Source organism: Eretmochelys imbricata, chromosome 6 (assembly GCF_965152235.1).
Source record: "Eretmochelys imbricata isolate rEreImb1 chromosome 6, rEreImb1.hap1, whole genome shotgun sequence".
Taxonomy (NCBI): domain Eukaryota; kingdom Metazoa; phylum Chordata; order Testudines; family Cheloniidae; genus Eretmochelys; species Eretmochelys imbricata.
Genome location: NC_135577.1, coordinates 66810147 through 66828171, shown reverse-complemented (window position 1 = coordinate 66828171; position 18025 = coordinate 66810147). Strand labels below are relative to the sequence as shown.

The following is an 18025-nucleotide window of genomic DNA, read 5'->3' as shown; positions in this document are numbered from 1 at the left end:
TAAACAGGATTATTGATGAAGTTAAAAGAAGAAAAAGATTGTCAAGCTTCTCTCTTTTTCCATGGAAGCATAAAAATCTTTAAGCCACTTGGGGGTCAGAGAGGATGGTGGAAATGTTTAAAACACAACAATGAGCCAGCTACTTTATACAACAAAATGGGTGTTTTAAAAAGGAATATTTAAAAAAAAATTACTATTACAAATTGCACGTGGTATAGGCAGAAATTCATAAGTACTTCCTGATGCTAATTCCTGAGAGAAGACGACTATATGTAGAGATAAATCTTTAAACAAAAATAGTTAACGAAAACACATCGAATCACCGAAGATTAGGGTTGGAAGAGACCTCAAGAAGTCATCTAGTCCAACCCCCTGCTAAAGCAGGACCAACGCCAACTGAATCATCCCAGCCAAGGCTTTGTCAAGATGGGCCCAAAAACCTCTAAGGATGGAAATTCCACCACTTCCCTAGGTAACTCATTGCAGTGCTTCTCCACCCTCCTAGTGAAATAGTTTTTCCTAATATCCAACCTAGACCTAGCTCCCTCCTCTTTGGAACCCCCCTTCAGGTAGTTGAAGATTGCTACCAAATTCCCCCACTCTTCTCTTCTCCAGACTAAATAAGCTCAGTTCCCTCAGCCTCTCCTCATACATCATGTGCCCCAGCCCCCTAATGATTTTTGTTGCCCTCCGCTGGATTCTCTCCAATTTGTCCACATCCTCTCTGTAGTGGGGGGCCCAAAACTGGATGCAGTACTCCAGGTGTGGCCTCATCAGTGCCGAATAGAGGGGAATAATCACCTCCCTCGATCTGCTGGCAGTGCTCCTACTAATGCAGCCCAACATGCCATTAGCCTTCTTGGCAACAAGGGCACACTGTTGACTCATACCCAGCTTATCGTCCACTGTAATTCCCAGGTCCTTTTTGCAGAACTGCCACTTAGCCAGTCGGTCCCAGCCTGTAGCAATGCATGGGATTCTTCTGTCCTAAGTGCAGGACTCTGCACTTGTCCTTCTTGAACCTCATTAGATTTCTTTTAGCCCAATTCCCCAATTTGTCTAGGTTACTCTGGATCCTATCCCTACCCTCCAGTGTATCTACCTCTCCCCCCAGCTTAGTGTCAGCCACAAACTTGCTGAGCGTGCAATTCATCCCATCATCCAGATCATTAATGAAGATGTTGAACAAAATCAGCCCCAGGACAGACCCCTAGGGCACTCCACTTGATACCGGCTGCTAACTAGAAATCGAGCTGTTGATCACTACCTGTCGAGCCCAACGATCTAGCCAGCTTTCTATCCTTATAGTCCATTCATCCAATCCATACTTTGTTAACTTGCTGGCAAGAATATTGTGGGAGACCATATCAAAAGCTTTGCTAAAGTCAAGATATATTATGTCCACCGCTTTCCCCATGTCCAAAGAGCCAGTTATCTCATCATAGAAGGCAATCAGGTTGGTCAGGCATGACTTGCCCTTGGTGAATCCATGTTGATTGTTCCTGATCACCTTCCTCTCCTACACGTACTTCAAAATGGATTCCTTGAGGACCTGCTCCATGATTTTTCCGGGGACAGAGGTGAGGCTGACTGGTCTGTAGTTCCCCAGATTCTTCTACTTTCCTTTTTTACAGATGGGCACTATATTTGCCTTTTTCCAATCATCTGGGACCTCACCCGATCGTCAAGAGTTTTCAAAAATAATGGCCAATGGCTCTGCAATCACATCAGTCATCACCCTCGGATGCATTAGATCCGGACCCATGGCCTTGTGCTTGTCCAGCTTTTGTGAATAGTCCTTAATCTGTTCTTTCACCATTGAGGGCTGCTCACCTCCTCCCCATACTGTGCTGCCCAGTGCAGCAGTCTGGGAGCTGACCTTGTCTGTGAAGACTGAGGCAAAAAAACCCATTGAGTACTTCAGCTTTATCCACATCAGTCACTAGAGTGCTTCCCCCATTCAGTAAGGGTTCCACACTTTCCCTGACTGCCTTCTTGTTGCTAACATACCCTTCTTGTTATCCTTCACATCCCTTGCTAGCTGCAACTCCAGTTGATCTTCCTGATTACACCCTTGTATGCTCGAGCAGTATTTTTACACTCCTCCCTCTTCATCTGTCCAAATTTCCACTTCTTGCAAGTTTCCGTTTTGTGTTTAAGCTCACTGAAGGTTTATTTATTAAGGCAAGCTGGTCGCCTGCTATATTTGCTATTCTTTCTGCACATCGAGATGGTTTGTTCCTGCGCCATCAGTAAGGCTTTTTTAAAATACATGCAGCTCTCCTGGATTCCTTTCCCCCTCATATTAGCCTCCCAAGGGATCTTGCCCATCAGTTCCCTGAGGGAGTCAAAGTCTGCTTTTCTGAAATCCAGGATCCGTATTCTGCTGTTCTCCTTTCTTTCTTTTGTCAGGATCCTGAACTAGACCATCTCATGGTCACTGCTGCCCCGGTTACCACCCACTTCTACTTCCCCTACCAATTCTTGTTTGTGAGCAGCAGGTCAAGAGGCATAGAGCCCCTAGTTGGTTCCTCCAGCACTTGCACCAGGAAGTTGTCCGCAACACTCTCCAAAAACTTCCTAGACTGGTTGTGCACTGCTGTATTGCTCTCCCAGCAGATGTCAAGGTGATTGAAGTCCCCTATGAGAACCAAGGCCTGTGATCTGGAAACTTCTGTTAGTTGTCCGAAGAAAGCCTCGTCTACCTCATCCTCCTGGTCTGGTGGTAGGGTGACCAGATGTCCCGATTTTATAGGGACAGTCCCAATATTTGGGGCTTATTCTTATATAGGCACTTATTACCCCCCACCCCCTTCCCGATTTTTCACACTTGCTATCTGGTCACCCTATCTGGTGGTCTATAGCAGATGCCCACCAGGACATCACCCTGCTGCTCTAGCCTCTAACGCAAAGATTCTCAGCAGGCTTTTCTCCAGTTTCATATTGGAGCTCTGAGCAATCATACTGCTCCCTTACATACAGTGCAACTACTCCACCTTTTCTCCCCCGCCTGTCCTTCCTGAACAGTTTATACCCATCCATGACAGTGCTCCAGTCACGTCAGTTACCTCACCAAGTCTCTCTTATTCCAATCACACCATAGTTTCTTGACTGTGCCAGGACTTCCAATTCTTCCCGCTTGTTTCCCAGGCTTCTTGCGTTCGTTTACAGGCATAGACAAGCACTTGGAGCAGCACGAACTGCTATAAAAAAGCAGCAACAAAATACTTCCAATCTCCCCCCAACTACACACCAACTACCTCAGATGGATTGTAGGCACCTTTATAATGAGAAAATAGCAGCAAATAGTTTGGAAAGCGGACTTTGAGTGAAGGGAGGCAGAAACTAGTCAGAGGGCTGATAAGAGAGAAAAATATTGTAGTGATTCAAGGGGAACCTGATTTTACTAGAAGAGTGCAGAGCAAGTATGGGGAACACAGAAGATCCTGGTTCTAGACAGGGAAGCTAGTATAAGAATCACAGGGCTAGAAGGGACCGCAAGGGTCATCTAGTCTAACCCCCTGTCAAGATGTAGGACTTGTATAGAATACAGGATTTTGTAGAAGAGGGGGAGGATGGGAAACCTGATTGCAGATAGTCGGTGGTAGCCTGATGTAGAAGCAAAGAGAGTTTTGAATACAATAGGTGAAATCCTGGCTCCACGGCAGTTACTGGGAATTTTGTCACTGACATCAATGGGACCTGGATTTCACTCAGAATGATGTACTTGAGTAACTGTTGATGCTGCATTTCTGCATGTTTATTATTATTGTATTATATTACACTGACAATCCTAGAATCAGAAAAGGTTTCCTTAGTAGGGAAAAATATTTCAGTACAAACTTACACGTGAGTAGAGAAGGGTAAAAAAAATTAAGCACTTCATAACTGTTGTCTGTACAGAAATTTATAATCTCCCCCCATCCTGCTTTTGTTCATATTCTGTTCTTCCCGCATCTCTTGTTTCTTTAAACTAACTTAAGTACAGACATGTACTATCTATCCCCTTTTATGAAATGATTACATATTTTAGACAATAAAAACAAAGGAAAATGTGGCATTGTAGAAAATTTTTTCTTGTACTCTATTTAATCCAGCCCAAGTTCTCTTGCCTGTCACTGAACAGCTGAGGCTGAGATGAGTATTATAGGAGTGCCTTTTTTTTTTTTTTTTTTTTTTAAAACCATGGCTTGTAATGAAAAGATTTTGAACTCTGGGTATGTATAAGTTAACACATGAGAAAAATCATCTTTTTTTAAAGTGATATTTTGTCTAGCACCTTTTGATTCTCCTCATACTCATCAAATATTTCTTCCAAATGCATCTTTGTTTTAAATATTTACAACTGGAAGAACTGCATGTAAAAACAAAAAATGATTTTGGAGACATGATAATTATGCCCATGAATATCCTGAGATATGATCATTCATCAAGGACAAACCTCAAATAAAAGATGAAGGCATCTTACGAAGAGGATATTTATTTGTGTTTCAATCCCACAGAAACCTATTAGGCATTTATTTATACCTCAGCATTTACTTTTATGTAAGCACTACCAAATAAACTGCAGTAGTGTCATGTTAATGTCTCTTGGCAGTGGCGGATTAATGATTTTGCCGCCCCTACGCCCTGAAATAATTGCCCTCCCACCCCAGCTCACCTCTGCTCCGCCTCCTCCCCTGAGCGCACCGCTGGGTCCTGCTTCTCCTCGCTCCCTGCCAGTGCTTGTGCGCGAAACAGGTTCACGAAGGAGGGGGGGAAAGGGGGGAACGCGGTGCGCTCAGGAGAGGCGGCAGAGCCGGGGCAGGGATTTGGGGAAGGGGACCAATGGGGCAGGGAGGGGGCGGGGAAGGGGTGGAGTTGGGGCAGGGCCGGGAGCAGAGGGCACGAACCGGTGCCAGGGGAAGCAGCCTCTGGGTGCTATTATAAATTTGCCGCCCCTGCAAATTTGCCGACCTAGGCGTTAATATGCAGCTGTCTGTTGGCAAAGAGGAGTCTGCTCGTCTATTCAGCATGAATTAAAATATCATTGAGGAGGTTACAGTTGAAAATAGGAGTCGTGGTAATTTCAATTACGGTATCAAGAACTATAAAACATACTGAAATAACCATTCTTAAAACCAAAAAATAAGTCGAAAAGGCTAGATTAACAATGTCCTTGATAAGTTCTGTGCAAAAATAGGTATTTTAATCCTTTTGTTATGTTTTACATATAGAACAGTCCTGGAATATTCTTTGATCACAAATTTTGATTCCAATGAGAGAATGTCGGAATCCCATACAGGGATGACATGTTAATTTCAGAGAAAACATGACATTATGCTTGTTTAGCTCTGATCAGTGGTTTGTTACTTGATAAAACAAAGCATTTTTTGTTAACACTTGTGACAGACATTTTACACATTTACGAGTAAAGGAAACCTGTTTTTCTGTAAGTATTGCAACTTCCACATAGTCAACATGGCATTATTAGATTTTCAGAATGTGTTCAAGGGAGTAGATACCTTTATATACAAAGCATTAATTTCAGTTTTGGAAGATAAGAATCAAATAACTTAACCCAATGTTCATTGCTTTTATTAAGTCATCAGTTTGCTGCATGAATTCTAGGCTCCCTCTGTTTCAATATACTGCATAAATCAAAGAGCAGTGTTTGCTTTCTTTTATACAGTAATAACTTAGCATTTTGGCTTGAGCTATGTCCTTTCTAGAAATTTGAATTTACGCCAAATACAGAGCTCCATTCATGATAAAACCATACAAAGCAAACATGCTCATTTCCTACCATCACATTCAGCTGCTCAGCACTAACCACTATAGAACAATCCACTACGAACAGAAGTTTGGTACACATTCGTTTGTTCCCTTCACACACACAAAGGGTTGCCAAACACACAGTTCAAGATACGAACACCCACGTGTTCCCTGCTGTACAATACAATTATTCAGACAGTTCCTATCCAAAGGGCTAAAAGGCCCAAGGAGATAGCATGCACAGAGAGGTAGAAGAACATGTTCACTTAGAAATCCCTCTTTCCCAACTATTTTGGATAAATATTTTAGAACAATGGATCTGCACTATAATTTTGATTGCTAAAAGAGACAGTGCAATATACGTATTTGAAGGGTAAGATATTGCAACGTTATCAAATCTTTGAATTTTTGACAAAGTCTCAAGTGTACTGAGGCTTTTAAGCTATATTAAAAAGGATTAAAATACCAAATCTGGGGCAATTTAATGAAGAAATATTTTTGGCCTCAACACAGATTTACACACTAAAACAATACACCCCAATTCATTTGGTGATTTAAAGACAAAAGGGAGAACCTACATTGAAGTATTTCCTTATATTTTGCAGTTTAAAGTTTCACAGGTCTGCTAGCTATTAGAATGATCACATTTTATCCTCAGTTAGAACATCTATTATTTTGCATATTATGAGCTGTTAAACATAAAGAGGAAAGGGGGAGGGGGAGACTATCTCCTTAGCAGCAGAGAAACTAAAATACGAAACTGAAGCATTTAACAAACTACCTTGTGTTGTTATGGTAACTAAAAATGTCTAGAGAGCCAGGAACAAATGGAGAAAACAGCAGCAAGTTCTTCTGTAAATTCAGTTAGATTTCATTCTTTTTGTTTTTCTTCATTGTGGGTTCAAATGGAATGGGAGGGAATACTATATAAATATTAAACATCACAACACCCCAAGATGGAGGTAAACATTTTGATTTTACAGATGGAAAAACAGAGGCAAAGAGATGAAGTGGCTGTAAAAGTTGACTCATACAACTCACAATTCTGAAAAGTTCAATTTCTCACTACCAAGAAATGGAAATGATTTTGTAGAATGAGCCTCAAAGCTCAGAGGGAAGGCAGGAATTTCTCATTCTCCAGCATGAATCAGTAATGGCTGCTCAGACCAACTGGGAGTTGATGGCCTTGGCATACCTGTTTAGTTTCTCCATACAGTTCCCAATTTCATGTGCCCTCTCTACTGGACTCCCAAATGGTTCCCCAATCTCCTGCTTCTCATGCAGCTTCTCAGGCTATATCTACACTGGTGCTGGGAGCGAGTCTTCCAGCCTGGGTAGACAGGCTCACTCTAGCCGGGCTCAAGCTAGCTCTCTAAACACAGCAACGTATACATTCTGATGTGGTCTAGGGGACCAGATGGATTTTAAAGTCCAAACTTCTGACCAACTTCAAAAATTCACATTGCTGCTTTTACCATGCCAGCTTGAGCACCGCTAGTGCACACCTATGAACCTGGGCTGGCAGAAACGCCCCCAGATGCAGTGTAGAAATACCCGCTCCAACCTGCAGTAGGAGTAACGTAGGAAAAATCTCCACAGCTGGTTAGGAAAGAAGCAAGATTCCGGTGACTTCCCAGCACATAACATAGGGCAGGGGAGAGGAGAAATCCCCTTGGCCCCTCCAGAGCTTTGGAAGGGAATGTCCCAGGGAAGACAGGGAAACATGAATAGCAAAAGGAGAAACAGAGACCGAGGAGGGCTAGGGGAATCAAAGAGAGAGGAAAGAATTTTTAGATTTCATTGACTGACAGGATGTGGGGCAGGAACAAGAACTGATCGATTTGATTTAAGCAATTAAGTGATGCATGTTTTGGCATTTGCTCATTTGTAGAGCATTTTCAGGTTCCAAACCTACAGTCCTAATAGGAATGTCTTAAAAGGTCTGGTACCCTGGTTCTTGTCCATATAAGTATCAAATAAAGCACTTGTCTTTGCTCTGTGCAAGTACATTTAATTCAGATGATGGTTCATTAAATGCTGTTCACTTATTTTTGAAGCAGAAATAACGGCCACTATAAATGCAATTATAACAGATGAAAAATAACAGCAAAAGCAGCAGCAAAGCAGTAGCCACCAGTTCAAAACACTGTTTTTAACAAACCCAGATATAATTTTTATAATTATAAAATATTTTTATAAAATATAAAAATTTATAAAAAAATATTAAAAAATTATAAAAAAAATTTAAAAAAATTATAAAAAAATATAAAAATTTATAAAATATAAAAATTATAAATATGGGTATTATTCCCTAAATTCAGCAGTTAGGAATTTAACAGATTCCTAATTTCTCATTTAGGCACTTCTAAAGAATGTTTCTTTAAGAAATTCTCTCATTCCAAAATGGAATGTACAAAAAACATATCTGCATTTCTGTTTATCTAAAAATCTGTAAGGTTTTATATCTGAATTCACAGAACCACATATAATTTGACCTGAAGAAAAATAATTCTTCCATAGATTCCCGGGCCCTGTATAGGCTTTTACTCACAATGTATGTGCCCAAACATAATTTTTTTTTCTTGAATCTGATCCTAATGGGTGATCTAATTGTATATTGTACAATGTAACACTAAAATTAATGGACTGTGCAGTCTTACTGGAACTTTCATTATACTGAATGTGGGGGGGGGGAGTGAGAAGGAGGCAGCAGGAGTCAGACTTGAGGAGCAACTTGGGGCTCCCTTCCTGGGATGATGTGAAGAGTATTGGGCTATTTAAACCTAAATCATACACACAAAAACTAAGTTAAAAGAACATTAAGGTTGCAAAGTCAAGCACTCAAAAATAGTGTGTGATTTTACAGATAAAGACTGCCATAATGTATGTGCACTGGCAACCTCATTGTAATTTCTTAGCTCTTTTAGAAAAGCAAACTGAAAAAAAAAAACCAGAAATTCCAATATGTGGCATCATATTAATATCCATATGGTTCATCAGCAAGATTGGAACCATAGATCAACTGCACAGACCCAGGGCATTTCAGCTAATGGAGAAACTGATAGCAATACTAAGTTGTCATCTTCTATGTGGACCAGGACTAGAGGGGGATGAGACAACACATCTTGCCAGTGAATTCAACAGCTATTTGATGACAGAAGAGCAATGGGGAGACTCAGGAATCTTGGATTCAATTCCAGTCTGCAGAGGGGAGTATTCTCTAGTGGGCACAGTCTCTGCTGCCCATTCTCTCCCCCCCACCCCCCCAAAATGTCCCTGTCCAGCTCCTCTCTCTTCCCTCTTCCCCTCCCGCCTCCAATCCCCAGCCCCGGTCCCAGTCCCAGTCCCGTTTTCTTTGCCTAACCAATCCCATCTTCACTCCTTACACTTCTCATCCCAGTCCCAAACTCCTCTCCCCCTAACTCCAAGTTCCAGGCTCCTTTTCTCACTCCACTGGCTTCCAGTCCCAGCTCTGTGCTTGGAATGGTGGAGACATACACTTACACACAGGAGTATGTCCAATAAATCTGCAAGGATGGTGGAGGCGTAATCTGATCAGCACTAGAAACAGAGAGGCTAAAGAATGCTCAGTGAGGACAGAATCTTCTGAGAAGTTAGTTGCTAAAATAGGATTACTCTAGTGAGCAAGTATAAACTGCAATTTTTCAAAGTTCTATAACTTGGCCAAATTTGGGGAAATTTTCACACGGATGGCAAAAGGCACATCTCTAATATGAAGGCTACCATTGCTACCAAATTTCAAGCCCCTGATCCTGCCTGGGGGCACTGGGGCTGTTAAAAGAAAATATCAGTATTTTTTTTAAATGGGCGAAGCATATCTTTCCCTTCCTCGTACTTGGAAACGCCAACTGTTTTGGATTAAATTTTCCAAAAAAACCTTCAGCCTGAGACAGAAACCCAGCATATCAATTTCAGCCTAAATAGTTAAAGCCAAATGTTTTTCCTGTTTTTAAATGTAAACACTTACCTGATATTTGTAAAATTTTGTTTGATGAACACTAAAATCCCAAAACAAAAAGTGATTTACTTTAGAGTGCCACCACACCCAAAATTCACAGCACACAGGTAACTATCATGGTGACCAATATTGTCTCATTGCTTCCTTATACTCCCCTCTTTCTGTACCCATCTATTGTCTCTAGTCTTATACTTAGATTGTAAGCTGTTTGGGGCAGTCGTTCTGTTCTGTGGGTATACAGAGCCCAGTACAATGGGGTCTTGGTTCATGACAAGAGCTCCTAAATAGGGCTGTCAAGCGATTAAAAAAATTAATCACGATAAATTGCCGTTTTAATCATTCTGTTAAGCAGTGTGATTAAACTTTTAAACTCCTTTTGCTGAGCTAGGTGGGCTCCCTTCAGCTGAGCGTGCCCTTGTTTGCAAGGGAGGGTGGATTTTACCATAGGGACTCCGCACGTAGCAAGGGAGGAGAAGCTTGTGCAGGGAGGCTGAGCTCACCGGGCCCCTGCCCCCGCGGAGCGAGGGGCTGGCTGAGGGCATTGGAGCACAGCACATGGGGAGTGTGGGGGATGGAGGTAGACCCAGGAGTGAGTGGCCAGCCAGAGGCATGGTGAGTGTGCAGGGGCTGGTCCCCGGAGCAAGGGGTCAGCCGGCGGCATTGGGGCACAGTGTGGAGAGGTCAGTCCCCATAGCAAGGGGACAGCTGGGAGCAATGGGGCACAGAACGGGGGGATATGTCCCCAGAGCAAGGAGCCAGCTGAGGCACGGAGGGGTGTCCATGGAGCGAGGGGCCAGCCCAGATCAATGAGGCACAGAAAGGTGGGGGGGGGGTCAGTCCCTGGACTGAGGGGCCGGCCGGGGTCAATGGGGCATGGCGGGCTCGGGATCCCTCCCTCTTTACCAGAGTTCAAGAAATGAATCAGGGTTGTGTGGTGAAGGAGGCTGTTGTCTGCAGGACCCCTGCCTCATTTGTTTAGGAAGCTGGAAGTGAATGAGGCGGGGGCTGCACAAATACAAAGGATGGTTTTGTGGTTAAAACAGATTGCCATCCAAGAGAAATGGCCATCTCTGCCATCCAAGAGAAATGGCCATCTCTGCCATCCAAGAGAAATGGCCATCTCTGCCATCCAAGAGAAATGGCCATCTCTGCCATCCAAGAGAAATGGCCATCTCTGCCATCCAAGAGAAATGGCCATCTCTGCCATAAGAGTTCTTATATAATTCTGGCCAAGTCACTTAAACCAAAATTTTCACAGGTGGCCACTAGTTGTGTGTTCCTAATTTCCCAGGTGCCCAATTTGAGACACCTGAAGTCTGATTTTCGTAAGTGCTGAGCACTCTTACCTCTGTAAACAAAGTCAGTGGGAGTCACGGACATCTATGTGCTTCGACTTGCCAGTCTTTGATTCTCTAATATAGAATCATACAAATGTAGGGTGGAAAGAGATCTCAAGAGACCATCAAGTCCATTCCCTTGTGCTGAGGCAATACCAAGCAAACCAAGACTAAACCCTAACTTGTTCTTAAAAGCCTCCAATGATGGGGATTCCACAACCCCCTTGGTAACCTATTCCAGTACTTAGAAAGTTTTTCCTAATATCTAACCTTAATCTCCCTTCCTGTATATTAAGATGATTACTTCTTGTCCTACACTTGATGGACATGGAAAACAACTGATTACTGTCCTCTTTATAAGAGCCTTTAAAACATATCTGAATACTGTTATCAGGTTCCCCCATAGTCTTCTTTTCACAAGATTAAACCCAGCCAATTTTAACATTTTCTAAAACTTTTTGCATTTTTGTTGCTTTCCCCTGGATTTTCTCCAGTTTGTTCATTTTTCTTAAAGTATGATGCCCAAAACTGGACACATTAGTTTAGCTAAGGCCTCACCAGTGCAGAGTAGAGTAGAACAATTACCTCCCATGTCTTATATAGAACATTCCTGTTAATTCATCCAAGAATTATATTAGCCTTTTTCACAATTCATCATATTGTTGTTATTCAAAATCCTTATTCTGGCACTTGATATAGATGATCAGCATCTTTTGCTCTTTTCCCAAAACAGTGATCAAAACTGAAATAAGCCACAGGTCCTGATTGATAGCAATAACCCTTAAATGACTAGTAAAACAATCTTCCCATTTTTCTTGAATTCCAGCAAGTTGAACAGAAGGGGTGACCTTTTGGTTCCCACTGACAACAATATAATATCCAGGACCTCTACCAGAGAAGCAAATATTTCATAGTCATCAGAAAGAGAGGTGGAAGCTGAAGTCCCATTGTCTGACCAGGTGGAAGAAAACGGTCATCTTCCATGATACCCAAGGATCATCTCCATCCTCAATGTGTTCCTTGTCTTCATAAGTCTTTAAAAGGTCATTGTCTAGGCCAGGAGTGGGCGAACTTTTTGGCCCGATGGCCACATCAGGGTTGCGAAACTGTATGGAGGGCTGGGTAGGGAAGGCTGTGCCTCCCCAAACAGCCTGACCCCTGCCCCCTATCCGCCCCCTCCCTGCCCCCCTCAGAATCCCCTATCCATCCAACCCTCCTGATCCTTGTTCCCTCCCCCCCATCCCTAACTGCCCCCCAGGACTCCACCCCCATCCAACCCCCCCTGCTCCCTGACAGCCCCAACCCCTATCCACACCCCTGCCCCAACAGGCCCCCCATGCCTATTCAACCCCCCCCTACTCCCTGACTGCCCCCCGGAACCTTCTGCCCCTTATCCAACCCCCCTGCTCCCTGCCCCCTTACCATGCCGCTCAGAGCGGCAGGAACTCGCAGCTGCGCGGCCCGGCCAGAGCCAGCCCCGCCACCCAGAGCACTGGCGGCACAGCGAGCTGAGGCTGCGGGGGAGGGGGAACAGCAGGGCAGGTGCCAGGGGCTACCCTCCTCGGCCGGGAGCTCAAGGGCCAGGCAGGACGGTCCAGCGGGCCGGATGTGGCCTGTGGGCCGTAGTTTGCCCACCTCTGGTCTAGGCTGATAAATGGAGGAGATGCACCCCAAAAAGGGCAGAATGTTATTCTCTCTCTCAAATGCTTTAAAAAGGGTAATCTAAATGAATGTAATTATTCTCTTAGTCAAATACTACTTGAGTGTTTGGGCTGACTGCACATGGGCCATATATGGTGTGTAAGAGTCAAAGGTAAGAGGCCTATGGTTGGTATAGTAGATTCCAAGGTGAGAGAGAATTCCAGAGGGGAAGACTCAAAATTTCTTCAGACTGGCCTGGATAACCCAATATCTGAGATGTTAGGAGAGGGTGAATAAGCCCTCTCTAACTCTTGAAATCACCCTAACGCTTGAGGGCAGACTCACTGTTGCGAGAGAGCTCAGGTAAAGGCCCAATCACATCATAGATGGAACTGAGTTTGAATCTAAGAGCACAGATCCAAGGCTTTCGAAGACAAACCAATGTCCTATGACAAAAGGAGAAAACTAATAACAGGAGATTCCAGGCTGCACAAGTCCCTCCCTCCCAAAATGCAGGAGCAAATCTGCTCATCTGAAGAGAACAGAGCAGAGATTTTTATCTTCTAAACTCCCCAAGGGAAATGAGATGGCATATGCATCTATCAGCATCTACGAGGCAAAGACAGGCACCAAGTAAATTGCCACATCAGTGGAGCATGAAACAAGGAAACCACAGTTCTAACATCCATTGGATGCCTTTCAACCATAGGCAAGGAATAGCACAAATCCATGAGTGCTCTTGAGTGCCAGAAACAGAGACAACAAATCTTTAAAAATGTGGTCCCAATTCTGAATTTGAGTTCTTTTTTAAAGGATTTAAATCTGACAATTTAATTCATGTGCCAGCACTTTGGCATTTTTTAAGCACAGTGGTTTGATACAGTCCTGGACAAAGAGAGCAGACTCATTCATCAAGACTTGAATAGAGGAAACAAAACAAGTTCCAGTCAACAGAACGGTTAAGGCCACCTCCTTCAGAAGCAGCCACAAGCAGTCCCATTAAAGAAACTCCTGAGTGATAAAAGCAGTGTAGACAGAGCAGCCTTCAGAGAGCCCACCTCATAGATATTTCAGGCACTTGGTGTGGAAGTACATATTTTACGGTCACATTATATGCTAAATTTTGATTTTTAAAAATCAAGATCCACCATAACCAACAGATAGAAACCATGCACGTATATAGATTTAACCAACATATTAGCAAATCTAGTGTGTGTCTGTGTGTGTCTGTGTGTGTAAATAAAAGTTCCATCAACTACAAACTAAGAAATACAGCAATGCAGAGCCCTGGATTGAAGCAATAATTCTGAGATTCACTATCTGTTGCAGTAGGGAAAGAATTGCAGGTGGTAAGAGTCTTGTTTTAATATGTAAGCTTCCCTTCCTTACAGAATCATACTCAAAGTTCAGATCTGTAAGACAGCATGAACATGCCCCAGAGGTCACTGCTTTCTAGATGGTTCCAGAACTCAACACCAAGGCATACAGTTCCCGCAGGAGTGGAGATCCACACAGCCAATTCTCAGTGCAGAGCACTTTGCATCCTTTGAAGACCGGACCACTGTGCTGAACGAAGCTTTGAAAACTGATGGTATCTTCTGTTTCAAAAGCAATTGTGTACAACATTTAATATTCCAAGAAAAAAAGGCTACCTGTATTTTTAGAACAATGCTCAAGCCTGCCACAGTAAAGCATGAATAGAAACGGCTTTTATAATCTACCAGCTCTGCCAAAGAATAAACCAATGTTTGTTTCAACAGATGCTTGAGTTATCAACAGAGATTGAAGTTTAACATCAGAGGAATTCATTTTGTCCCAATAAATAAAACACAACCAAAAAAGAGATGAAAATATATCAAGCATACTTTAAACACAGGACAAAACGCCAGTGCACAATATAATCATTTTGAAAATTTGATTAGATTCAAATTCAGAGCAGCACATTTTTAAAAACATCACAACTGTTTAGAGAGTTGACGGTCTGAATAAGCAGCTGGATTCACACACCAAAAAATGAGATTTACTAGAACAGCGGCTGAAAAGATCAACACTGATGCATATTTCTAATCAAAGCAATAGTCACCACCATCCTGGTAATTTAGGCAAAAATCAGTCAATATACAAAGAAATATTGGTCCTATGGGAAGCCAACAACAAAAGTAATAAGAAAAACTCCTATTACCTTTACAAGGAGAGGCAGAAAATAAGTTTAAAAATGCAAATGGGGGAAAAAGTACATAAGGTTCGCAGGGTAACCAGGAAAGCAAGATGGAACTGCAACCAAAAGGTGAATTAAGCACAGAATATATTCATTCTGCTCTAGCCAGCACAGCTAGCTTATGGCACAAAAATCAGGGGGAAAAAAACCAGTAAGGTGATTTATTCAGCAGATACGGTATTAAGTTCATGACAATACAAAGTATTTCACCCAGCCTGTAGCAGCCATCCAATTCCTTTCCAGGCAATAAAAAGTACTCTTAACAAATTCCATGTGTATTGGACAACAGCACCAGAAGAAAGTTGAAACAGAAGCTTAGTTTGGTTTAATTATGAAGCTCCACAATGACTGGTATAGCAGCAGGAGAAGTAGGGGAAAGATGCTAAATCTGTTAATATAGTTACTTTAGTAGTTAAATCCAAAACCTGTAAAAGACATTTACTCAACAAAGCTAATTCTTTGAAACTCTCAAAGCTGTCAGGAACACCCAAGATTCTGATTTACTTTAGATACTCAAATGGAAGAAATCTACACTTCAGCTAAAAACTGTGAGAACAAGGGTATGATTATGTAGTGTATAAAATAGCTGAATTCTTCCACATAAGCACTTTCACATATGGAATACCATCCCATTTCTATGATAAATTAAATGATATCTCTTCAAAAGTTATTGTGTGTGAGTATGCTAGCGTGGGGGGGTCACTATATCTCACTATATAAAAACCTCTAAGAAATTGTGCCTCACTAGAGAGATGCAAAATCAAAGAAAAAAATCAGGGTTGTCAAGCGATTAAAAAAAAGTAATCGTGATTAATCACACTGTTAAATAATAGAATACCATTTATTTAAATATTTTTGGATATTTTCTACATTTTCAAATATATTGTTTTCAATTACAACACAGAATATGAAGTGTACAGTGCTCACTTTGCATTTATTTTTATTACAAATATTTGAACTATACAAAAGAAATCTTATTTTTCAATTCACCTAATACAAGTACTGTAGTGCGATCACTTTAACACGAAAGTTGAACTTACAAATGTAGAATTAAGTACAGAACAACTGCATTTAGAAACAAAACAATGTAAAACTTCAGAGCCCAAGTCCATTCAGTCCTACTTCTTTGTAAGCCAATCGCTCAGACAAACAAGTTTGTTTACATTTGCAGGAGATAATGCTGCCCACTTCTTGTTTAAAATGTCACCTGAAAGTGAAAACAGGCATTCGCATGGCACTGTTGTAGCCAGTGTTGCAAGATATTTACCTGCCAGATGCGTTAAAGATTCATATGTCCCTTCATGCTTCAACCACCATTTCAGAGGACATGCATCCATACTGAAGACTGTTTCTGCTTGATAACGATCCAAAGCAATGCAGACTGAAGCTTGTTCATTTTCATCATCTGAGTCAAATGCTACCAGCAGAAGGTTGATTTTCTTTTTTGGTGGTTCAGGTTCTGTAGTTTCCACATCAGTGTGTTGCTCTTTTAAGACTTTTGAAAGCATGCTCCAAACCTCATCCCTTTCAGATTTTGGAAGGCATTTCAGACTCTTAAACCTTGGGTCGAGTGCTGTAGCTATCTTTAGAAATCTTCCATTGGTACCTTCTTTACGTTTTGTGAAATCTGCAGTGAACATGTTATTAAAATGAACAGCATGTGCTGGGCCATCATCCGAGACTGCTATAACATGAAATATATGGCAGAATGCAGGTAAAACAGAGCAGAAGACATACAATTCTTCCCCAAGGAGTTCAGTCACTAAGTAATTAACGAGTTATTTTTTAACGAGCACCATCAGCATAGAAGCATGTCCTCTGGAATGGTGGCTGAAGCATGAAGGGGCATATGAATGTTTAGCATTTCTGCCACATAAATACATTGCAATGCCGGCTACAAAAGTGTCATGCAAATGCCTGTTCTCATTTTCAGGTGACGTAAATGAGAAGTGGGCAGCATTATCTCCTGTAAATGTAAACAAACTTGTTTCTCTTAGCAATTGGCTGAACAAGTAGGAGGACTGAGTGGACTTGTAGGCTTTAAAGTTTTACATTGTTTTGTTTTTGAGTTCAGGTATGTAACAAAAAAAATCCACATCTGTAAATTGCACTTTCACAAATAAAGAGATCTCACTACAGTACTTGTATGAGGAACTGAAAAATACTATTTCTTTTATCATTTTTACAGTGCAAATATTTGTAATCAAAAATAATATTAAGTGAGCACTGTACACTTTGTATTCTGTGTTGTAACTGAAATCAATGTATTTAAAAATGTAGGAAAACATCCTAAAATATTTAAATTGGTATTCTACTGTTTAACAGTGCGATTAAAACTGTGATTAATCACGATTCATTTTTTTTAATCACAATTAATTTTTGAGTTAATCACTTAAGTTAACTGCAATTAATCAACAGCCCTAAAAAAAATGCAACAGATTTCACTCAAAAACTGACACAACTTAAATTTCACTTCTTCGCAGTATTTCAAGGTAATCATTATTGATTGCTTTGAAATGTGTAAAAAAAAGTTACCAAAACTTGATTACCAACTCTAAATTTGTGTGTTGATACTCATTAAGTGGCACCGGTATATTGGCAGCATTTGAAATGTATTGTGCACAAAAGACTGTAAGAGAAAGAAAAAGTTATGTTGCTGCAAATTTCCTCCCTGAAATGTTACCCGGTCAATGTTCACACTATAGTAGTCAATGGGTTGACTACTAATCCACATATCTTGTGGGATGAACTATTTTACACACACTGCCCCAAGATCCAACAAAGGAGAAAGACAGCAAATAGAGAATCAGCATTTTTTAATAGCTTTGCACACAGGGCATATAATAGAAAATTTAGGTCAGAGGTAGCATCACTCAGGAACAAAAATTACATTAATGCAAAAAGTTTTACTACAGCACAGATTGTTTATGCTAGCAAATTCTTCAGGACTCTGCCAGTCCAAATCTTGCCTTGCAGCTAACAATTAGTGAATTCCAGAGTTCCTCTCTGCAGTGTCCAGTTCCTCTCACTGTAACATTCACAAAAATGACCAAGCTCGCTGCCGCCAAAGAAACAGACCCAAAAGCCTGTTGGATT

At 41.6% G+C, this 18025-nt stretch overlaps 1 protein-coding gene across 3 annotated transcripts in view; it reads right to left on the bottom strand.

The window, feature by feature from the left end:
- Window positions 1-18025, bottom strand: part of SIPA1L1 (signal induced proliferation associated 1 like 1) — a 380780-nt gene that overhangs the window by 170124 nt on the left and 192631 nt on the right. The window lies entirely within an intron of this gene.